The following is a 24,997-nucleotide window of genomic DNA, read 5'->3' as shown; positions in this document are numbered from 1 at the left end:
TAGTACACAGATCATCTACAGCTAGATTTATGAAGTTGACACTAAGAGGACTGTTACTCTCACAATATAAAGAAAACAAACCATTTGACGCCCCCAATTTAATGTGATTAGTCTCATAGTAATTCGCAGAAATATGAAATTCCACACTTTCCATTTTGTACCATGACGAAAATACCCAAGACGTTTATATGTTCGACTAGTTAACAACATCACCTCGCTGGTCAAGTTACTCAATACTCTAGATGAACCAACACTGGCTTGAGTTCAAAATGCCCTCATATGGGCCTAGAGGCCTAAGCACTTATGTCATCTTTATGGGGAGAGAAAACACACCTATATTTAAGAGCAAATTATTTCATTACGTTGATAGCAGCCTGCTTCATGATATGACATCTAAAACTCATTCTGAGTCTGTTGAAGTGCATGTTTACCTTTCCCAGGAGGCCGGAAAGTAATCCCCGAGGGACATAGATTTTTTTTAAAACGACCAGAACACCAATGCTATTACATGCCTGATGGGTGCTCTTGGAAATGACCGTCAAGCATCCTGATTTGTTTTTCCCTTGGTCTGGGGAGAGAGAGAGAGCGCAGCACCACTGTTCGCAGTCCCTCCCTTTCTGTACACACATAGGCTGCAGCTGTAGTAAACAAGCGCCAGCCAAGAGTTGCTAAGGTCAAGGTCTCAAATGCTATACCAGCACCAATTTTCTCCCAAATGACATTCAGTTGTGGAAAAGGAATTTTCTGGAGGAAAAAAAAAATATTAAGGGCCCATTAGCGCAACAATTTTCATTCAGTAAATAGTAATTCAACGCATTCCAAAATAAAGTTTAGCTGACAGAAGTTTCTTTTAAATATGCATTACTAAGTAATAGATAAATAACTGAAGCACTTCAAAAATAAACAGAAACCCCTCAAGGATGTTTCTTTACCTCACACAGCTATAGTAGTTTTAGTGCATAAATGATTAAAATTTCATGTGAAAGCATCCCAACTTTTACCAGCGTAAGTGTATTTCATAATAGTTATGAATTAGAAGGTAAAAATAACAAACCTCTTCCCTGACTACATTACAAATTTCTGTCAATTCTTGTATGTTCAAAACCCTCTCTCCCCAACTCGGAGGAGCTTATTTAACCCACTCTAATTGACCAGGCTGCAGCCATAAAGATGTAACTTATGCAACCGAATGTTTGTCCTTCAACAACCTATTTCTAAGCTTCTAAAGTTAAACATTTTCTAGCCTGAAAGTATACCCCTTTATCACAACCAATTTCTATGTGGTTTTTAAAAATGTAAACAACATCTGAATGCGGTCTGCAAATAGCACAATCAGGCTTTTTTTTTTTTTTTTAAGGTGAGGGGTCATTGTTTTTACTGAATGCCAATTCCATAGAGCATTTCTTAGAAGATGGAATACACCCACCCTTCAGAGTGACCACTCCTATTCCCCATCACAAGCTGCTGCCCGTTAAAAGCCACCAAATTTATTTCAAAGCGTTAACTTATCTAAATAACTCTATCCTCCAGTAAGAAAAGGACATGAAGGCGTCTAGGTGGATTTGCAGAATGACGTGCGTTGATTGGCAGATGTCTACCGAAGCCACTAGATGCACACGCACTAAACGTAAATAGAGCCGCCCCTCTCCCTGGTGTTACAGGGAAACTGAGAGAATATTAGAGCTGATTTAAAATAAAATATCCGAGCGCTCGGCTGAGGATTCTATTAGCCAGTGGAATCGCTTAAAACAATCTATACAGCACGACACTTAAACCATCTGTACAGTTAAATTAGAGAGCCGACAATACTAACCACACAAACTGTTTATCCAGATTACACATTCCGTTGTACTAATACTCTTTAACTCAACACAGTCAGCTTTTATCAGCTGAATAAAGGCTGTTACTATTAAAGTATGCAAAACTCGAAGCGCAGGGTGAAGGGGGTTGGGAAGCTGCAGGGCATATAACAAAGGAATTGGTACTTTTTCCAAGCATTTGCCTCAAATGCACTTCGAAACAGAACTGTTGAGTGCACCCCACCCTTTTCCCCAAAGATAAAAGTTTTCAAAGTTCTAATAGGCAGTTCTCTACCCAACAAAAGCAGGATTGATTCTCCCCGTAGGGAAGCATCTAACGCGAACACCAACTAATGTCGCGGAGGTCAAGTCCGAGTGCTCGGAGCGAGCCTCTTAAGGCAAGAAGTGGCTCCCAGGCCAGCTCCGCGGGCTTCCCGGCCCGGGTGGCCCTGCAAAGTTGCCCCTTGTCAACTCCGGTCAGGCCCCCCGTAATTGAAAATAACAGCCACGGGCCAGTCCCTGGCTACTTCCATGGACCAGGCACTGTAGCAAGTGACAGTTACACATCATTACGACCAGAGACAATAATGAATGTAGCACCAGGACCACTATTCATGCCAGCAGTGTCATCTCCGCCTTAACCCCTTCCCCTCCGCTCTCTCCAGTGCACACCCAAGCCCACAAGGCCCGGTGCGGCAGCTCTTCACCCAACTCGCTCTATTCCTGGGGGCACACTACTTCCACAAGCCCCCCCCCCCCAATTCAGCCCTGGTGTTTTATTTCTCAGCCTTGGCAACTGTCAGGCAAGCACTGCAACCAACAATTCCACTAGGGGTAGAAAAACATTTGCTTAATTCACGCTACTTGATAAGTTCTTTTTTAAAAAAAAAATTGCGGGGGGGGAGAGAAACCTCCTTCTTTCTTCTCCACGAATCCAACCGACGCTACTTGCTCTGCAGTAGCATCGCCCTCCCTCGGCCCCCCTCCCGCTTCCCAACACTTTCCCCCTTTACGAACACAGACCAACCAAAATGATTTAACTTGAGCAAATGACAGAAGGAAAATAAAACATGTTAAGAGAATACGGTCTGATCTGGGATGGCACAAAAAAAAAAAAAAGAGGAGGGGGTTGTTTATTTTGATAAGAAACGGAATCGGCACAGACCTGAACAGAAGCTGCAGAGCAGGAGAAATTGTTTTCTTTCCCTCACACAGAGTCCCCCTCTCTCTCTCCCTTTCTCTCTCGCTCTCACACGCGCGCGCGCGCGCGCACACTCACACACACACGGCGTCACCCGCGCACACTCACACGCACACTCGCACACGCACACGCACACGCACGGGCAGAGTCTCTCAGCTGCTCTCTGCAGTTCTCAGGAAATGAATGGGGGGCAACCCAGGGAACTGTTGTACTTGCAAATGACTTACCCGGATCACATGATGCGCTAAATGTAGGGTGGGCCGGTGGGTGGAGGCTGCCGAGACGCGAGCCCGGGTCTAGCGGGGGGAGCCTCGCCAGGCCCGCATCGAATTACCCCGGGGCCCAGCCGAGGGGGTTGCAAGACGCCGCTTCTCCTCCCTTGCAGCCCGCAGCTCAGGAAACCGGAGAGGCGCGGAGGGGGGGAGGGTTGGGGGAGCGGGGTGGGGGGGAGGTGAAAACACCAAACCCCCAAACAAAAGAGCTCCGGGTCCTCCTCCCCCGAAACAAAGCCCCGCCGCTGCGGGCGAGCCCCGGGGTGGGGCCGAGGGCGGGGGCGGCGGCGGGGAGGGGCTCGCTCAGCAGGCGCTAAGTCGCTTTATTGCCATAAAATGGGGCCCCCGAGCCGCTCCGCCCGAGGATTAGGAGGCGGGCTCTGAGTGTGATGGTTGAAATCCCCTGTGGGAAACTAACCCCTCCCCGCTCGCAGAGGTAGAAGGCAACACCCACTGCCCGGCCCTCGCCTCGGCGCCCGGGCCGCCGGCTGGGGGGTGGGTCCGCGGAACCTCCACCCCGCCCCACCCCTGCCCCCGCCCCCCGGCCTCGGCCGCGGCGGAGCTTCCCGATCACCTGCACCACCTTGCTGCGGCACCCAAAATAACCTACACATGGCCAACGCCGCTTTGGGAGCCGCGGGGAGAGGGGTGCCGGCGGGGCCTCGCGGCGGGAGGAACCCCCGATTTCAACTCGTCTGGAGAGGACTCGCGCGGAGACGCGAGAAAGTCCCCTCTTTTGTGTCAGCGCGCTAGGCAGCCTTAGGAGGGGAATTCGGAGACAAATAAAGCGCGGAGCCCGCTCGGCCCACAGCCCCCGCCGCTCCTCTAACCTCCCCTCCCGCCCGGGTGGAAGCGTGCAGGGAGGGGGCCGGGGGCCCGAGCCATCCCCGCGGCTCACCCACCAGCTAACTTGGAAAGGTGTGGGCGGAGCCGGCTCCGGCGGCCGGCGGACGCTGCGGGACCGCTCGCGGGGACCGCCCCCGGACGCCGGGCATCGCCCGCGCCGGGCAACAATGGGGTCCCGGCCCGGGCAGGCGGTGCCCTGCGCGCGGGGTTGCGTGCGAGGCTGGGCTGGGCGGAGGGCCGCACGCGGAAGGCGGGGGAAGCATTGTTTGGGTTCTGGAGCGACGCACGTTGCGGGCTAGGCGGGGGCGTCCTCCCTCCCAGCGGTTCACCTTGGCGGGATGAATGGGGGCCAGGCGGAGCCGCGCGGCCGGCTCGGGAGCCCGGGGAGAAGGGGCGTCCGCCCTCGCTCGGAATTTAGGCAGGCGGGCGGACTTGCGGGCGGGAGGGGCAGGAAGCAGGAGCTGCAGACCCGGAGCGAGGAGCGGCTGGAGAGGGAAGTCAGGCACCACCCCCACCCCACCCCACCCCGCCCCGCCCCGCCCCGCCCCGCCCTGCGCCCCGAGATGCGGGCGGCCAGGAGCCGCGTCCTTCACGCCCTTCCCGGGGGCCCCTCCCTCCCCGCCTCCGCGCCCGGGGGAGCGGATCGGCGCGATTCTGGGGCGGGAGGGGGAGGAGGCAGCCCGTGCGGCCAGGCGTTCCCGCGGTGGCCCCGAGGGCGCGGGGTCAGCGCGGCGCTGGAGGGTCGGCGGGGGCGGAAGCCGGCGCGCAGGGCTGGGAGCGGGCGGGCCGGGCGCGGCGGGCCGAGGTGGCGATCGCGTGCGCCACTTTCTTGCAAAGCTGCGTGAGCGCGCTGGGGCGCCCAGGCCGCCGGACACTCCGGCGCGGCGCCCCTGAGCCCGCCCCGCGTGGGAAACCGCCCCGGCCGTGGGAAGGCCGCGAAAAGGAAGTTTACATTAAGGGAAGAGAGATTCACAAGTGTGGCACGAAGTAGGGTGGGAAGAAAAAGGAGGCAGAGGCCGAGAAACAGGAAATGAGAGTGAAGGGACGAGTTCTAGCCAGGAAAAGCCATGTTCTACATTTTCTGTGGCATTTTCCAAACACTTCTAGAGGCCCGGTGTGCGTTATGAATGAAAACAAAGGCAGCGCACTGCCTGGCATGCTGTCTACCTCCTGCCACGTTCTGTAGGTGAGGAAGATGGGCAAGGTGGTCCAGACCGGAGCACAGCCCACTTCTAGTCCTGACGGGATGAATCAGTGGGCCTGCGCCTGAGAAATCAGGATTAAGAGGAGGGGATCTGTCCTGGTGTTAGGGTGTCGAAGAACAAATAAGTGAAGGTGGCCGAAAATTGTGCCCCACTCCTTAAGCGAAGTATCCTTAGACTAGGAAAGCAGCGCGAGCGGAAAGGCGATGGAAGCCCACATCCGAAGACGTGGGTGCGGCAAGGGAATCAGGAAGCCCAAAGGAAGCTGGAAACTGGGGGCTGACGGGCCCTCCATGGGGTGGGGTCTCTTCCGGGGAAAGCAGCCCCGGACCCCACCCCCTGGCCTGATCCTGGGCGCCGGGTAAACAGCCCTTTACATTCCTCTACCTCTGGATAAAAACAACATGAAAAGACAAGTTTGAAAAACCGTAGAACATCAACAGATGCACAGCATTTAAACGAAAAACTTGCCTCTACTGGAAACTGTAAAGTTTTCCTCTAGGTGGGGCAGGGAGTGAAAGAAGTGAGTTTAACTGTTAAGAGTGGAAGGGTGCTGTAAGACATGATGTCATCGTGGCAGTTCTTGTACTAACAGCTCTTTCTCAGAGAGAGCTGAGTGGCGGACTTACCATAAATATATTCTAGAGCAAGTGCTTCTGCACGTGGAAACGTATTCCAGACTGCACTTCCTTCCTGTGGCTCCAGCCATAGGCATGTTAATAGAATGATGAAAGATAGAAAACAAAGTACGGGGCTTCCCTGGTGGCTCAGTGGTTAAGAATCCGCCTCCAAATGCAGGGGACACGGGTTCCAGTCCTGGTCCAGGAAGATACCACGTGCTGCGGAGCGACTAAGCCCGTATGCCACAACTACTGAGCCTGTGCTCTAGAGCCTGGGAGCCACAACTACTGAGCCCACTCGCCTAGAGCCTGTGTTCCGCAGCAAGAGAAGTCACCACGATGAGAAGCCCGTGCACCGACACAGAGTAGCCCCGCTCGCTGCAACTAGAGAAAGCCTGCATGCAGCAATGAAGACCCAACGCAGCCAAAAATAAATAAAATAAATAAAATAAATAAATTTATTTTTAAAAAAAGAAAACAAAGTACAAGAATCCATTCCAGAGGGATAAGGAAAATAGAGATAGGTCAAGGTTAATATCTAGAAACTGTATAGTGTGGTTAAAAGAGAGAAGTATATCAAGTATTAGAAAAAAAGAAATACTAGCAGATTTTGTTAAATTGTTGACATAAGAAAGAATAGAAATGTTAAATTAAGGCAACTCCCCAGACAGAAACAGAAAAAGGTTTAAGAGAGAGAATCACTTCATTGTGTGAGCTGGGGATGGATGTGGAAGGGCAAAAACAGTAAGAGAATAAAGAAGCATGGTATTATTGGCACTTAGGATACTGGAGACAGTTATATGTGAGTGTGTGTCTGTGTACAGGCATACATTTCCAATTCAGTTCGTATAATTCTATCTCTGCATAGAACTTGGATTTAAACAAACTAAGGTGTGAACAGCTGGAAGGAGGTAGGAAAAAAGTCCACATACCCTGGCAAAAGTATGTGCACATCTTTTATGTTTAGTCCTTTCTCTTCTACTTCCATGTGTATGCAAGGCTGTGAAAAAGCAGAAAATGTAAAGATGGCAAAGTTATTTTACCAAGAATGCATAATTCTGTCTGCATAAAAGAGTATGTTGAAATTACAGAATCATAAAATTTCAGTGTTGAAAGTATCTGTCAAATCCAATTCTATATGATACTATAGTTCTGTTTAAAAGCAAGATGATTTGGGTCAAAGATAATGACCTGTTTTCCTAAGTTTATATACTTCATTTATTTAGTCTTTATTATTGCAAATACCAGAAGAATGAATTAAAGAGGATGAAGGTTTGGGCTTCCCTGGTGGCGCAGTGGTTAAGAGTCCGCCTGCCAATGCAGGGGACACGGGTTCGAGCCCTGGTCTGGGAAGATCCCACATGCCGCGGAGCAACTAGGCCCGTGAGCCACAACTACTGAGCCTGCGCGTCTGGAGCCTGTGCTCCGCAACAAGAGAGGCCGCGATAGTGACAGGCCCGCGCACCGCGATGAAGAGTGGCCCCTGCTTGCCGCAACTAGAGAAAGCCCTCGCACAGAAAGGAAGACCCACGCAGCCAAAAATTAATTAATTAATTAATTTTAAAAATAAAATAAAGAGGATGAAGGTTTGTATTCTGACATTCTTATACACATAAACAGGACACACGTTGGATTTCTTTTCCCTAACATGTTGGCCAGAAAAAAAAAAAAAAAAACCATACACATGCACCCTCGAAGCAAATAATATACCTAATTCAATGTAAATGTACAGCTAAATTTACAACTAGAGATGTTAAGTTGTTAATGTAAATGTTACCTATCCAGAAATTTTTTTGCCAGATCTTCTTATACTTCACCAGTTGTGATACTCTTTGAAAAATTAGTGTCAGTGACAGGAACTCTTTTACAGTATTAAGAGTATTACCTGTCCCATAGCCTGATTTCTCTAAGGTAAAGACTCTCTTCAATATCTATGTACATGTAAAGTTCTTAAGCCTTTGGCTGCATGATGCCAAAGATTGCATGGGTGTTTTAACACTAGTATAATTTTGAGGGGGGGTGGGAGGGGGGATGAAGTCCATTTTCAGAAGTAAAAGCTGTGTTGAAAGACTAGAACTGACTAGAAGTGAAAATGAAAGGTGATTCCTGGTGCTTTAAATAAATTTAAAAATATAACCTTGATTTTTCCTAGGGCCTGAAGTGAATATGTGCTATTAGGTTTTCAATGCCTGTTTTGTTTTTTTTTTTTCCTTGTGTCATATTTTGGCAATAATGTGCTGCAAAGGGAAATTTTCCTGCATGAGAAAGGCATCTAAAAACCTTACTACAAATGCAAACAGCTGGTGTTATTATATGATTACATGGTAAACAACATGTTTTGATTTGAGTGAGGGGCTATCTAGAAATTGGGGGAAAATGACATTTCATAACTTTGTTTTGTTGCAGTCAATACAGTTTTTGGTCCTTCTAGCTTCAATATCCTCCTCACATCCTCAGACGTGTCTCTTCTTTTCCAAGCTCCTGCATAGTCACTTTCATTCAAGTCTCCCCCTGCCCCCACTACCACATGCCCTCCTGGTACCCCAGCTCTGAACTTCTAGCCCCTCCTCTCAAATGCAGTCCACCTCTCCTACAGCAAAACCTTGACTATAGCATACCTATATTTAGAAACCCAAAGTGGCACAAATTAGTTTCAATACAATACGATGACACTTAAGGGCCCCACTTAGCTTTTCATATCTCATACTTCCCCTCCCAGCACATGTGGACATCTTACAACGCCCCATCCATCCTGGATACCTTTACTTAATAGTCCCCCTCCTTTTCCTCCTGTGGAATCATCACCAAATGATGCCATGATACCCCATACACATGTACGCATCTCTTATTCCCTCACCAAAAACTCATCTTTCCCTTCTTTGAGCTTCTTCTGGTATAAAGGAAAGAGTGCCTCAGCCTCTGACCAGATGGTTTTTTCATGCTTTTTCTGATTCTCAATTTTTCTACCTATTTAAATAATATTTCCCTCATATTGAAGGATTAACATTTATTGGATGCTTATTTGGACCAATGTGAGATATATTTAGCCTGAGCAGGCATCCAGCAAATGTTAATTCCCTCACTTATTCTTAAGGTACTTACACCTTTCTGCTTTCATTAAGTATTGTTGGCTGTCCTATCACAGATAACCCTTTGTGAACAAGAGCGGCACCTGAACCATTTATTTAGCCTTCCTTTCACCCTTCACACTATTTTGCACATAGTAGGGAATAAATGAGCACTAGTTGAATCTATTAAACAATTATGAAAATTAGAATGACATCATTAAAATACAATATAGAAGAAAACCTGAGTTTCCATTTGTGTACGTATATTGAAAATAAAATTCTGGCATATGTTGACAAATACCTTCTGAACATTAATTCTGGCAACATTCTTCAACTTTCTTCTAAGTTAGAAGTTTTTACATAAAGGAATATATTAGATTTGAAGCATTTTTACCTAATTTCATTGTCCCTATCATATGTAATCATTTAAAAATTATCCAATCAATTATACTACTTTTTTGTTTTATTAGAATTAGAATTATACTGTATTGACTAAAAATTCAATTCTTCAATATCAGAGAGGAAATTCACAGCAAATTTGTTTTTTAAAATGGCACTTTGCAACTTTTTAGGTTGCAAACATTGGAGCTATAATTTTGTGATAGAGATAATCTACAATTTTAAATATAACAAATTGAGGCATATCAGATTTGAACTATAGTTATCCTTGTCTTTTAAATTTTTACAAATGAAAATTGTACCCTCGTGGAAACAATTTAGCTCAGCTAAAGTATAGATCGTTTACAGAATACCACTTTAATTTCATGCTGAATGCAAGGGACTAGCCTCAGTATTACAAGCTTATGAAGATGAGCTCAGATAAAACTAATGAATAACAATAACACGAGGTACAATTAAAATACTCTGGTTAAAGTTATATCTGTTTGGAAACACTGTGGAGAAGGTTGCACTTAAAAGATGGAAAGGATATTTTTATTTCTTAATAACATGAAGTGTGTCATGTATGTGAAATAGTATATATCAGGTACATGTGGCCTCTCCCACACTTAAGAAACATAGTGTTTCCAGTACTTTCTAAGCCACCCACTGTGGTCATCCCAGTTGCATCCCTCTCCTGTCCCTTCAGGGGTTACTATTTTTCAACTTGGGGGGAAAATTTCATTGCAGATTTTTATTATTAATATTTTTGATCTTGACATAAAGTCTTCATATCATTATTTTTCCTCATAGTGATTTGCTATTATCTATTTAGGGTACTGTCCCTCCCACATTTGAAGTTTTCCAAATGTTTGCAATAGTACTTACATTAGAGTAAACGCCTTGGCTTCTTTCTTTTAAAAAATAACTTTTAGATAGTTTCCCCTAGTTTCAATAGTGTTACTGAAACAAAGCTTATGAATTTGTTTTTATTATTCTAGAAACATACTGTTGAATTATTTTTCAAAAGTATTTTACCAGTTTACCATGACACCATATATATGAGAGTGCTATTTTCCTGTGTTCTTGCTAAGATTGGGTAGTGTTTTGAAATTTTAAAAAAAAACCTTAGGTTGGTAAACAAGAATAGCTTGAATTTTAATTGTTTGATTAGTAGAGATTGAACTCTACTCTAGGAATATAAATGTGAAATTGGTGGGCAGGATGCTGGGACTGAGCCAAACTGCTGTTGCCACAGCCCGACTAAGAGGATGCCAGTCTGTCTACAATAGGAAATCAACATTGGAACAGCTGACATTACAAATTCAGACTCTGAAATTCAACAACTTGAGTATTTAGGGGAAGGGGTACAAAGGAAAGAAAATAGGAAACTTTGTCTCAATTTTCAAGTCCTGGTAATAAGAGAAAAACAGTGTCCTTATGAAATTCATACTTGTTTTTACTTTTGAGAAATTTGTAAGGCATCTAAATAGATATTTAGTTCTACCACGTTGGAAGCTAAAATAACAAATTAGATAGCTGATAGAGAAGAAGAGTGAGAAAGAAAGAAGTAAAACCTAGCCAGAAACTTGGGAATAAAATAACATGAAATGAAAATAGGGGGAGAGAAAGGGAAGGAAGAGGAAACGGAGGGAGAAACATCACGGTACTGATCGGTAGTGCTTTGCTTTCATCTGCAAACAACAGAAAACCCAACTAATGTCTGCTTAGGATACATACCCTTCCCCCTGCTCCCCCCCCCTCCCCGCCCCACCCAATGCCCTTGCAATGAAGCAAGAAGTCCAAAGGTACACAGCCAGAGCTCAAGGCTGTGAAGCTGCTCTCTGGTGCCCGAGGGCCTCCAAGTCCATTTTCTTTTCCTGCTTGCCTTCTGAAAGTGTAACTCTTTTTTCCCTCCACAGTAGGAAGAGGGAGAAAGGCTAAAGATAGAGGCCAGATCTATTCCTTTTAGAAATTTTTCCCAAAGCCTCACCCATATCATCTGCTTATATCTCATTGGCCAAGATTGGGTCACATGGCTTCCCAGAGATCCATCACAGGAAAGTGGACACACAGAACATCTTAGATGGAATTTGGGACAGCCAACTGACAGTCTCTACCTTTTTGCTATATAATTTCGCATAATGTTTTAAATTGCAAACCATTATATTACTGAGACTCTCTATTGAATTCTTGCTGGCTGACAGCTAAAAAAGGAAAAACATATCGTAGGCTGACAAGTTATTGACACAGTCATTGTAAGGACACCGTTTCATAAAAGACAAAAAAAAAAAAAGACTTTGTGATATTTCTTAACGTATACTTTTCCCCGCAGTGTGATTTTTAAAAAATCATTAAAGTACACAAACCATATGTAGCCAATTTAAGATTAATCCATGTGCGATTTACCTAAGGCAAACGTGAATCCCAGTTTAGCTTCACCCAGTAACATAGTCTGGTTGTGGCTCATCTTTCTATTCTATCGATTTACATGTCTTTGAGAAATGAACATTAATTTTTAAAAGTTGGATAAGCAAGTCACAATCGGAAAGGTAAATATAAACTGCATTCGTATTTCATACTCAAATACTAGTGAATCAGCAGCGAAAGAGCTCGTACCTGTTAACCAAAAAGTCCTGAACTGATTACGGATTTTCATCACTTGATTGAGTGACCATTGACAGCTTGCTTAATTTTTCTTGATTTCAGTTTTCCTCCCTGTACAACTGGGATGGCGCCTTCTTTACAAAGACGTGGAGAACGAATGAGGTCTTATATACCTTCTCCTTCAAGACTGTAAGCTCTCTGAAACTTGGCAAGAATTGTGTGTGACCACTTCTTAGTTATCCCACCAATGTCTCACTCAGCACCCAACACACAAGTCCTCAAAACGTTTTCATGAAAAAATGAAAGTAACTTCCAAATTGCCTAGCACATTGTGGGTGCCCTATGAGTATTTATTTTTCTTTTCTATTAGCTAGAACTGTTAACTTCTTTAATACAAATAACTCATTGTTTGTTTACTATTAAAATACACCTAAATATAGTCACCTTCTAGAATAATAAAGTTGTTGGTCAAGAAAAATAATCTTAAGGAATATATGAGATTTCTATAGATTTTATATAGTTCAACAAAATGTTAGAACCCAATTAATTCAATTACTAAAGATTAGTATTTTCCTAGATTTGGATTTAGATCTGTTTTAACTGAGCCATCTTTCAAGTTAGTCACATATAAAGTTAAAGTAATTTAAACTGTATGCCTTAAAACAATTTTATTCTTAAGATGGACTCTTAAAGAGCTTTTCTTTCCTTCTCTCCTTTCTCCCTTCCTTCTTTCCTTCTCCTCCCTCTCCCCTTCCCTTTCTCCCTCTCCATGCCCCCACTCCTTCCTCCTTCTTTCTCTCTTTTAAGACAGGGACAAACTGTGGATAACTGATCCATGAAGACTTAGGTCTTCCAGTTATCTATTTTTATCTAGTTTACAAATTAGCTTTATGAACGTTTTATGCAAAAGTCAAATACAATTCCATTCTTAACTCCAGATAAAAATGGCCATGGCCAATAAAGGAAAGTCTGCAGAACAAACAAAAACCTTCCTCAAAATAACCCTATGTGTCACACCCTCTTTTTCAACCTGACATTTATTAACCCTTTACTATGTGCCATACACTGCTCAATGCATTTTGCATATAATTCATTCAATCTTACCAAGAATTCTGTGAACCTCTACTGTTTTTACCTCCTCAGGGCAAGCATAACCAACTATTGCAACTAAGTTGCAAGCCCCAGGAGCCCTCTGATCCGCCTCTCCTTTTATCTTTCTCTATACAGCACTTATCACCATCTAATACACTACATATTTTTGCTTTATTTTTGTTGCTTACTGTCTATCTGCCCCACCACTAGAGTAAGAATTCCACAAGAGCAGAGGATTTTTCTCATCTGTTCACTGTTGCAGCCCATTTGGTTAGAAAAGTGCCTGGAATGTAGTAGGCACTCAGCAAATATTTGGGTATTAACACAATTCCATTGCATAGATGAAAACTCTGAGGCATCTGATGCTTTAGTATCACTTTGTCTTTAAAACTATTGTAAGTTTGTTGTATAATTTGTCATTCATTGTTATGATATAAATCCTTTCCATATATCTTGTTGACATGAAAGAGCTTGATAACCTCAACAGACCCAGCAGATAAATATTGGTCTCAGGAACTCAACTGGTTATCACAAGATCATGAGAGAGAGTTTCTTTGAAAATGAGAATGAAACCAGGACAGAAAAAATTGAATCCATGGCCATTAGCTACTGCTACTATACCTGCATATTTGTACACTATTTGTAGTTAAACTACTGATTGATTTTTGAATTAATAGACAGTGTCATGCCTTCATCTCTCTTTCACACCAATCACTGCATATTTATAGTATATAAGGAATTCCTTAGTCTCAGGAACTAAGCAGTGTAACAAAGGGGAATAAATGTATGGTTGAACACTGTATTTTAACTCACTGAGAGAGAAAAATTAGACAGAATCATAACATTTTCATTCTCACATTATGCCTGGTACTTTTATGCCTAAGTATTAAGATGATAGGTGCTATAGAAAGGGTAAATAAATTCAACAGAGGAAGTCTGTTTAGTTATTTTAGAGCTGTTGTATTGAAATACTGTCTTGTTTACAACTTTCAACTCCACAAATCCTCATCAATTATTAAGTATTTTTCTCATTGAATTAAGCAGGGTGACTGTATTTTCTCAGAAAAAGCATCAGGTAAAACATAAGGCTTGCTCTTAATATATCAAAACGTTCCCATGTGAATGAAATTCTATAGCTTTATTACACTACCCACCCCACCCACAAACTAACAGAAAGTATACATTCTATTTGTTACATAAAAGGAAAAAGGATTTAAATTCCATTATTTATTTCTTTGAAGCTGGAAGCAGATCTTTCCTATTACAGTGACAAAATAAACAAAATGTTTTGTAGAATTTAACCACTGGGTATCAGGCACCATGTTTGTCCTGGTTGACTCCGGGGAGGTTATAATGAAGGCAAGTGTAGACAAAAATCAGAGAGAGAAAATGGGACTGTCACATCTTACAGTACAAAATGCTATGTGGTTCTTCCATCAAACACTTAATTATTTTTTCATTGGTTTGATTCTATATCATTTATCCGTTTATCACTCATCAAAAAAGTTTGGTTGAGTAGTATTCTACAATGATACAATTTGCTATTAGCATGCTTCTTTGTTTCATTTTGAGTTATGTTCATTGTTTATATGGCTTCTTGCCGCTAGAACTGTTATCCACATGCTTGAGTTCCCTGGGCAGCCACCTAGACAAGAAACATATGGCTGGGTCGGCTGCGAAAATCTAGACGCACACCGTTCGTAATTCTATCTCTTTTTGTGTGTGTGTATTGACTTGTGTCATTCATGCGCATCTACATTTGGGATCTGTATCTCTTACAATCATGTGCTAATAAAAATATTTATATAATTTCACCCCAACGATACTTATAAATACCACTTTTATTTAGTAACATGTAATCAAGCAGCAATGAAATATTTTGCCATTTTATCTAGAAGTATCAGTTAGAAAGGAGATATGCAATCCTCCATGGATTTGACAATAAAACCTAGATTTCAGGTTTTTAGCTCCTACTTCTGAGCCTGGTCTTGGATCAGGTTCCATGGTTAAAGCAAACATACTCAAACACATTTTAAACCTATATGCAAAATATAGTGTATTTTTTAGTCTTAGTATCCCAAAGTCTAAGAACTATCTTCTTACAAGAAGCAAGCAAACTTAATTCTTTGAAATTTCAAATCTAAAGGAAGGTTTTATTTTTCACTAGAACATGTTTTTAAAAATTGCTGTAATTATCTTGGAATTTTGTCAAAGTAGAAGTCTTTGAAAATTGGTAGGTCCAGATCTTAAAGTGAGCATGAAGCAGGTACTTAAAGGACGCTAATAACTAACAAAGCACATCTAAGTTAAAGGGGGAAAAGGTTTAAATGGTCAGAGACCTTTGAATAAAAGAGAACATTAAACAAACATCTTAACCATAGAGTTATAAATATGTCAGAAATACAGACTTTCCTGCTGCTCTATGAGTGGACCGATTGTGACTTTTTGTTGACCTTCACTAAGTCAGTTAACCCTTCGTAATCTTTATTTTCCCATTAGGAAAAATACCTGCTTGTAAAGGAAATGCTAGACCACAAATCTAAAATAATATTATTTTATTACTATTATTATCCCCAACAGAAAAGCCATTCCTTTCTGCAATAATGCAGTACAAGTTCAATAAACCTCTGATGTAGACTTTTGTCAGAATACTGAAGAGAAAACAGATTAGGAAGGAGCAGTGCGTTGACTTCATACTTTTCAGAACCAAATCAGCCACTTATATGTTTTCTTTTAAAAACATTCTTAATTTAATTTCCTTTGCCACACTGTTAATACAGAACTAACGCTGCTTTACAATTTCACAAGACTTTTAATTTAGAAAAGTGCTTCCTATCAGTTATTGCTTGTTACAATATACAGGTAAAAGTTCAATGTGCTAAGTGAGGTGTTTTTTTTCTCATTTAATCCTCATAATAGCCAGTGAGGTAGGTGATATCGTCTTCTCTGTTTTGCAAAGAAGAAAACTGAGATCCATGGATATTAACTTGTTTCCAAGGTGACACAGCTAGTAGGAGATGGAAATAAGATTTGTCCCTGGTTTGACGGATGGCAGATGAGTCTTCTTAATCACTGTGTATTCTGTACTCACAACTGGTGGAGGAAACTTGCTAGTGAACATTTAGATACTTGAGTGCTGAATTCTTGCCGAAATTGCCCAGACTATGCACTTCAGCTTTGAGTTCCTGGATTCCAGCACGTTGTTCTTCCCGTTAGACTGAATTGTCCTTGAAGGCTTTCTATACCCCTTTAGGGGTCATGAATGAGGAACTTCAGAAAAAGTTAATGAGCTCTTCCCTAATTGTTTACCTGGAGTCTCTTGAGTTTTGCATCTGGTTCAGATGTTGCCCCTTATAGGTGGCATAGCAGTGACTGCAAGAGCCTCTCTCGGGGAATTAATGAACACCTTGGTGATGCTGTAGTTATGGCAGTGATTTTTTCCAAACTGGAGTCCATGGAACACTGTTCTGAAGGATGCTAGTAGGTAATGGGACACAAAGAGTTCTGTGCTCTCAAACATTTGGGAAAATTTTGATGATACAGTGTTAAACATCTTTCTTTGAAGAGAATGCTGTAGTTGCTGTTCACCTCGTAACTGACATTGTGACTTTGGAAGACAGGGCCGACAGAGCCTGTCTACTCTAGTAGAACTCTACTACTGTAGAACTACAGTAGTTCTCCAAAATATTTAATCACCTGATTTTCAAACATGTTTTTAATACTCTGGGAATATTTTCCCAAGGAACCTGAGTTCCAAAATGCTCCTCTGGGGTGTAAGTCCTGCCCAACAACCCTAGGACATTTCCTGGCCCGTTGACTGTTTACACTTCCTGTCTCACCTCTTTCAATACTCTTCTTCCATCCTCACTCTCCACTGCTAGTCTCGCTTCTTACTTCCCTGAGAAAACAGAAGCCCTCAGGAATGAATTTTCCACATATAGGCTTACACACTCCAGCTACCCATCTTCTTACAGCTCCACCTTCCCTCCTGGTACCATGGATAAACCATGGTGCTCATATCTAAAGCCAGTTCCTCCCCCTTTAGCATGAAATTCCTTCTCTTCTCACCCACTCATGTATATTGCGCCATAATTGTTTCCTCACTTCTGCATCACCAGTTTTTCCTTCTCCACTGAATCAATTTCTTTAGCATACAACATCCTGTAATTTACCAAGTCTTCGAAATGAATTTTAAAACCATTCTCCTGACCACCGCAGTCTCCTTCAGCTCCTACCCCCTTTCTCTACTCTTTGTTATAACAAAAGCCCACCAAGAAGTGCTCTATTTTTTTCTGTACTCAATCTCTCTTCTCCCATCCTCTCTTGAAAACAATTCCATTAAGGCTTTGATCCCCACCGCTCTACCAAAACTGCATTTAAGGTCAACAAAAATTAAATCTGGTGTTTCAATCTGGTAGTAAATGCTCAGTCTGCATCATCTTGACCTATCAGCAGCACGTGGCACAGAGAGGTCAAGAAGATGAAGTTTAACACAAACACTAACCAGAAGTGAAAGAGATAGTAAAACACCCTCTCCTCCTTGAAGCATTTTCCTCCCTTGCTTCCCAGAACACCACATTATCTCATTCTTTTTTTGTTTTCCCAAGTTTCCTCGTGTTGGAGTGCCCACATTTCGCTGTTCAGTCTCTCAACTGGCTCTGCCCACTCCCTTGGTGATCTCATCCAGTCTTGATGGCTTTAAATGGCATCTCTCTATGCTGATCATTCTCAAATGTATATCTCAAGGTGCCCTTCACTCCAGATTTATATAGTCTACTCTCTATTCTATAGCTACACTCATGTGTATGATGGATAACTAAAATTAACTTATCTAAAACTGAACTCCAGATCTTACCTGTCCCCGCCCTAACCCTAACCATTCCTAGTCACCTTCTTCATCCCAGTAGATAGCAATTACTTCTATTCCCCAGTCGTTAGGGTAAAAAACTTAATAACATTCTTGGGCTTCCCTGGTGGTGCAGTGGTTGGGAATCTGCCTGCCAATGCAGGGGACACGGGTTCAAGCCCTGGTCTGGGAAGATCCCACATGCCACGGAGCAACTAGGCCCGTGAGCCACAACTACTGAGCCTGCGCGTCTGGAGCCTGTGCTCCGCAACAAGAGAGGCCGCGATAGTGAGAGGCTCGCGCACCACGATGAAGAGTGGCCCCCGCTTGCCACAACTAGAGAAAGCCCTCACGAAACGAAGACCCAACACAGCCAAAAATAAATTAATTAATTAATTAATTAAGTTTAAAAAAAACTTAATAACATTCTTGACTCATTATCTTAGAGTTCATGTATGATCAGCCAGCAAGTCCTATTGATTCTTCTTTCAAGTTCTATCCCACCACCTCTTTGTTACTACCCTTCACCTTTCACCCAGGTTATTGCGGAAGCCTCTTAAATGGACTTTCTGCTTCCATCCTCCCCTCTTTACGGACACTTCTCAGGACACTATCCAGAGGGAACCTCTTAAAACATAAGTCAGATCTTATCACTCCTTGGCTCAATGCCCTCACAGTGGTGTCCCCTCTCACTCTTTATAAGCAAAGTCCTCACACAGGCTTCCAAAGTGGTTATGTCAGGGCTACCTGCTGCCTCTCCAAAACCCATCTCCCACTTTTCTGCTTCACACTCTTCCACCCACTCTGGCCTCCTGGTTGTTCCTGAACACACCAGGCCTCCCTGCCCCAGGACCATGAACTTGCTACCCCCTCTGCCTGGTATGCTCTGCCCTGAGATCTGTGCCTGGTGAGCATTCTCACCTCTGGTGTCTGCTCACCCAGTCACGGAGGCCTTCCTAGACCACCTTTTGAAAAACAGTCCTTCTTCCCCACCCTGTTCCACCTCCCTTCCCTGATTTATTTCTCTCCATATATCAACATCAATGGTAAACATTAATTCGTTTATTTTTTATTTTTTCTCTCCTCCCCACTAGGTTGTAATCTCAGGAAGGACAGATATCTGTGTCTATTTTGTTCACTAATGTATTCACGTTACCCAGAAGAGTGCCTGGAATAGAGTTGGCACTTAATAACTATCTACTGAATTCATTATGGAACGAACTAATGAATACCTCTCTAATACATGTTGAAGGAATTCTTCCCACCCAAATATCACCATCCATGAACACTCATACACGGAGCATTAGTATTTTAAATAAGAGAGATTTGTTTCCATGAATTAAAAGACAAAATTTCTGGTATCATTATTAATCAGTTGTAATATAATAAAATAGTACTGCTCTATCCCTGACAACTAATTTTAGGATTTATAATAGGTGGTGAGGTTTTTTTTTTTCACAGTTAGTTCTATGAATATAAACTTGTTTAGGCGATTACAAGTGTGGAGAGAGAATTGGCTTTAGGGTCTGAGAGAAGACTGAAGACTGAAGATTAATAGTTCTGAAAAATAAGTCTTGAGAGCAGGAAAAAATGGCATTTTGGGGGCATTTTCATATCATCATTTACATTTAAAGTTGGAATTCTAACTAGATAAAATGTGATTAGGCATTTATAGTCAATAGGCAAAACTATACAAACCCCAAACTAAGGAGAATCCCTAAACCTAGGAGAAAGTGAAAGGAACAGTAAGAAATTCTGACCAGGAAATGATTGAAACTTATAAATACATGATTCAGGAACTTGACAGAAGGAACCTACCACCAGTGTGACTTGGAGTTACAACATGAAGAATAAAGGTAGCTCTTTATATATGCTGATCAATGTAACCAACCAAAAATATTAGGAATTTAAAAATCTGTAATTAATTTGAAGTGTTTTAAAAATACATGTTGAAAAGAAAAAGATGAGGTGAACAAATACAAAGTGAAAAGCGGTGGCACTCTTAAAGCATAAGAAGAGGCAATTCATAATGGCAGTGTTTCATTTTTGGCAGCATTTTCCAAGAAAGCGGGTGGCTTGACTTTGGAATATAAATAGATGCCGTGGTACAGTCCTTTAGTGGAGAGAAAAGCAGGCCACTGGGCTCCTACAATGTGTTGAAAATAGCCTGCAAGACCACCCAACACATTTACTCTGATCCCAGATTTAGCTAGCCATTTAAAAATTTTTGATTTCTCAATACAGCTGGTTGGCAAGAATATTAAGCTAAGTTTCTCATTATTAATTATTTAAATGTCATCCTGGTACAAATAATTCATGTGTGACTTGGGGGCCAGATGAGCTTGTTTTCCTATCCAGGCAAAATTTCTAGAATGCTCCCCTCTCAGACGTTCGTCTTTACCTTCTGCCTTTTACTCCACCCCGTTCCCATAATTGTATTTCCACCCTAAGAACCAAAGATTTTATTTGCCAGTACTTTTGTGCCACCTGATAAACTAACAGGACATTTTAAAGATGTTTGCTTTTATGGAGGTCTCTTAAGACCTAAAAGTTGATAGGACCAAAGCATACAGTTCAGATAACAATGGAAAGATGTAATAATATAACTATTAGCAGCTATCATTTATTAAATGTTTGCTATATACCTGTCACTCTTAACACATACATTGGGTTTAATTTTCACATAGTCACAAAATCTGGGTGTTAAATATGAAAATGATTTTCTTTCTTTCATAACTGAAACTACTTAAACTTGAGAATTCCTGGTCTCTCTGATGGTAGAAATTTTCATATTGCCAATTCAAATTTACTCAGTAATCTCCTGAATTCAAGGTGGTCAATTTAAAGCTTCCAATCAGTCAATCCGTGATTCTCCCTCATTCTGTTTCAAGACAGAGGGTGAACTAAGACCTGGGTCAGAAAGAGGTCGAGGGAGACACTGGTAAAGATGTTGTCCTGGCCTAGGGATGAGTCATCTGATCAGGTGTTATCCTCTGTGCTTGTTTGGTCCAGCAAGCTATAGTTGGTCCTGCCTGGACTTAAGTATCTGTATATCCACTGTTGATCCATTTCCCTCCAGTGGCCCCCAGTTGTCAAACCATGCTTTCTTCATCTTCCTTGTTCCATACATGAGGTGTCCTTTGGTCCACCTGTTCTCTCAATGCAAGCTGCCAATGGCCTTCTCCACACCACACTCAGGTCAGGGACTTCAAAGGCCCAAGAACTCAGAGATCTTATTCAACCACTGTTAGTTAACAGCATTTGGTTTGATGTTGGATTTAAACCTCTAGAAAATTTTCAGTGTGTGGGCTTTCTTTACCTGGCGAAGCTAAGCTATTGCTCTCCTAGGATTCACCCCTGAACCTATTGCCCCCCATCTTGGGTTTCTAGACATCACTGACCCTCTTGAATTTACCCTCTTGCTTGCCTATGTGAGATTTTTTTAAGTTTCTACCACCAAATGGAATGGTGACTTTTTTGTTCTAAATTGGATCTGGTCCCCTCCTAAAGCAATGAATACTATTTATTCAGTAAATAAAGTCTTGAGACTATTGAGAACTTAAGAATGACTACCGTGGGATGAATTGGAAGATTGGGATTGATATATATACACTAATATGTATAAAATAGATAACTAATAAGAACCTGCTGTATAAAAAATAAATAAAATAAAATTTAAAAAAATGTTTTTAAAGTTTTAATTCTGGATGATAGGAATATAGGTATTTATTGTTTAATCCTTTGTGTTTTTCTGTATTTTAAACAGTTCTAGAAATGTAAATAAAATACAAACATCCAAAAAAAAAAAGAATGACTACAAACATAAATTGTATTAATTAAATTTTCAAAAATATTATCTTCTTTTATCCCCTTAATAAGTATTTGCATTCCTATGAAGGGAAATATTTTGCTAAGAGTATCATAGCTAAGTCCCTGTTCAAATTTTGTTTACCCATAATCTACGTGCCAGAGTCTCTGAGATTATTGAGTTACATGTGGATCATGGGTGAAGCTGTCACTTGTTTCCACTGGAAGATCGTCACTGCTTTCCCAAGAATTTCTCTTTGCTCACTTTCCCCTCTGAGGTAGTCTGTACTACAAAAGGTGCTATCATGATGCTGGGATAACTAAGGTGTCTTTGCTTAGGATTATAGGAAATGATGTATAGGACCCCTCAGTCTAAATCGCCTGGGATACCCACTGGTTCCCAGGAGTAGTGACTCTCCCATCACTGTGTCCAGGCAATCTGGTTAAAGGGATGATAGACACTGACTAATCAATCTTTGGCTTTTGCAATACCATGGTGTCTCCACTCTCCAGGTCTCAAGGACCCCCTCCCTAGTTTATTGAGCTTCTACATCACCAGCTATGAGTTCTCCTCACAGCTTGTTTCTTCTTCCAAAGTCAAACTCTTCAAATATCCGCCATCACCACATTTATGGCCTGAACTGGTATCCCTAGAATCAGCCTTCCTTCTATGAGTAGGAGATTTATTCTTCTGGTGTTTCCAAGTCACAGTTAATATCACAGTTTGGGGCTCCAAACTTTGGCTTTCTGCATACAGTTCTCTCACAGCATCATGGTCCTGACTTGCTCCAGTTCTTGTCTAAGGTTCATGGTGCAAGTATGTCTTACATGAATGTTCCTTGGAATTTCAGGCAAGCCCCCAAATGTAGCAGATTTAAAGTTTTACACTCACTAACCTATGGGTGCAAATCTCTAATAGTATTTATTTTTCTAGAAGTGAACTTAATTCAGTTCTAAAGCTCCCCTTTTAAAGGTCATAGAAAGATAATCTGAGCAATTCAAGATGACTCAGTCATTTACAACTTTTGTGTGGCCAAATCAAGTTAAATATTCAGTCACTTGAACATTCCCTTCCTCTCCTTCCTTCTTTTCTGGGATAATCTGCATTGGGAGGAATGCTGTTGCTTTTGCATCATTCTGGCACTGGGGAGAGGTGCTCGGTCCAAGTGATATCTTCTGAACTCGCTGACCTCCAAGGAGATGTAGCTCACCTGAATGATCTCTGTTGTAGTGCCGTGGCATCTGTTACTGGTACCTGTGGTTCCTCCACGGCCTCTAGTCTCAGAGTCTATGCTTCTTTCTTGCTTCTTTCTTGATTGTGCCACTTCTGTGCCAATGGGAACTTTTTGCAGAGACAAACTCCTTAGCCCCTCTTTCCCATTCTTCAGGTGCTATGTTGGAGACTTTCTTCAAAACACACCTTCCCAAGTTATATCTTGGTAAGCTAAGCCATAGTCCTTCTGGTCTGAGAATCTCCCCCGAATATAGAGTTTATGCTGCTATGTCTATTCATAATTCAGATTTTAAATTGGGACAGAGTCCTGGGCACTTCTTAGAGCTTCTGTATGATCTAGTCATGTTTCCTCCAAATCAATTCATTCCAGTCATCTGATTTTTCTCTTATCACATTTGGGACGAGGGAACCTGCTCTGTAATCATCGTATGGGTTTTCTACAGTATAGTTTATGGTATAAAATCTATGCTCTGAGTGAGCCAAGCTCTGGATCTTTGGAACCCACAAATCCACTTCTTTCTCATTAAGTCCAGTTCTGGCAAACCAAAAGTGCTTTGAAATATTTGACACAAAAAAGGGTTGCATAAGTCAGCTTTTTGCCCCTTCTCCTAGGAAAAGGGCAAAAGCCTAAGGCATTAAAAATGGACCTTGCAAACTTAATTTTTCATGAAATTACACATATAATCCACTAAAATCTGCTGACTTCAAAATCATGTAAGAATGACCAAAAGTCACAGGAGGAGGTGGAGACAAGAAGCCCTGAAAATTCCAGAGCTCGGATTGAGCCACCTCCTGAAGATAAGGGGCTCTCCTAAAGTGCAAATACTACTTCATTTATTTAGAAGAAGGGGTCAGGAACTGAGGTGAGCAGGGCTGTAGTAGAGGTCCTTTAGATCCTTTTGGTTCAGATAAACAGAAAAGGTAGAGTTAAACAGTCACACAGGTGAGCCATAACTGCAGAAATTCGCTTCCCTCTGTGCTAGAACAGGGGAAGAAATGTTCCTGCTGGGAAGATCCTCCAGGGTAGCCTTCCAGACTCCATGATCTCCAGCAAAAAGCTCAAGTGCTACAGCATCATGAAAAGATATTCTAAGAAAGAAAAATATGTAGAAGAACAGCAAATCTTCCCAGCAGATAAACAGCGGGCATCAAACTGTCAAAATTTTGAATACTTCTACAGTATTCCCAGAGGGAAGTGTAAGTGAAAGATTAAATATCCAGCCAAACTATCCTTCGAATATAAAGACTAAAGTCTGTCCAGGCTGTTTTGAACATGAGGCACACAGGGAATATTGTTCTAATTAACTCTCCTTGATGAAATTCCTGGAGATGACTTTGGAAACTTTAGCTGATGCAATGGCAGGAAGCATTGAATTGGTTTAACTACAGGCAAAGATTAAACCAAATGTGATGGAACGTGGTGATAGAACAGACATATGGGTTATCTGCCCTAACAGTTTAAAAAGTATTTAACTAATAAAAATTTGGAGAGGAAAAGGGAAAATGGGCGTTAGAGTCAGTTTGCTGATTGCTTCGTCTATAATAGTTGAGAGTGAGGAGATGTCATTTCAAGTTGACAGATCGAGTGATAGAAATATAAGCACATGTAACCATACTATTAAACATTTAAAAAGATAATAGAGACAAAGAGGGAGAGGAGGGAGGAAACAGGAAACATGCTAATTTTATCATTGTTCATAATGGAAAGTTAATAGGGACTGTCTAAAGAAATGAAAAACTAAGGATATTATATCGTTATAATTATAAAGTTTCCGCTAGTGTAAGAATACAACATTTCTAAATAATAGAAGAACTGCACAAACACACAGACATGAAGAATAGAGACCATAGAGTTAAAGGTTTAAATAAGTAGCCTATAAAACTGAAAACATGAATTTATGTTTAGTCTCTCTCCTCCCATTAGATTGCAAGCTACATGGAAATGGAAATACAGAAGTGATTGTAGATAGAAAGATGGTAGATAGATAGATAATCCTCCTTCACTCACATTTCTGATGCCTAGAA

At 41.9% G+C, this 24,997-nt stretch overlaps 1 protein-coding gene across 6 annotated transcripts in view; it reads right to left on the bottom strand.

The window, feature by feature from the left end:
• Positions 1-4,594, bottom strand: part of KLF12 (KLF transcription factor 12) — a 462,496-nt gene extending 457,902 nt beyond the window's left edge. For 2 of the 6 annotated variants that reach the window (XM_082434877.1, XM_082434875.1), the window contains exons 1-2: positions 4,448-4,593; positions 3,228-4,030 (exon numbers count right to left, since the gene is read on the bottom strand). The gene's annotated coding sequence lies outside the window, so the exon portion shown is untranslated. The other 4 variants (XM_082434881.1, XM_082434879.1, XM_082434878.1 and 1 more) reach the window with 4 other exon arrangements.
• Between the last annotated feature and the right edge of the window lie 20,403 nt (positions 4,595-24,997).

The sequence above is a fragment of the Balaenoptera physalus genome (genome assembly GCF_965194825.1).
Source record: "Balaenoptera physalus genome assembly, chromosome: 18".
NCBI classification, from domain to species: Eukaryota; Metazoa; Chordata; class Mammalia; order Artiodactyla; family Balaenopteridae; genus Balaenoptera; species Balaenoptera physalus.
The sequence above is the reverse complement of the archived record's forward strand: the minus strand, read 5'-3'. Positions and strand labels throughout refer to the sequence as shown.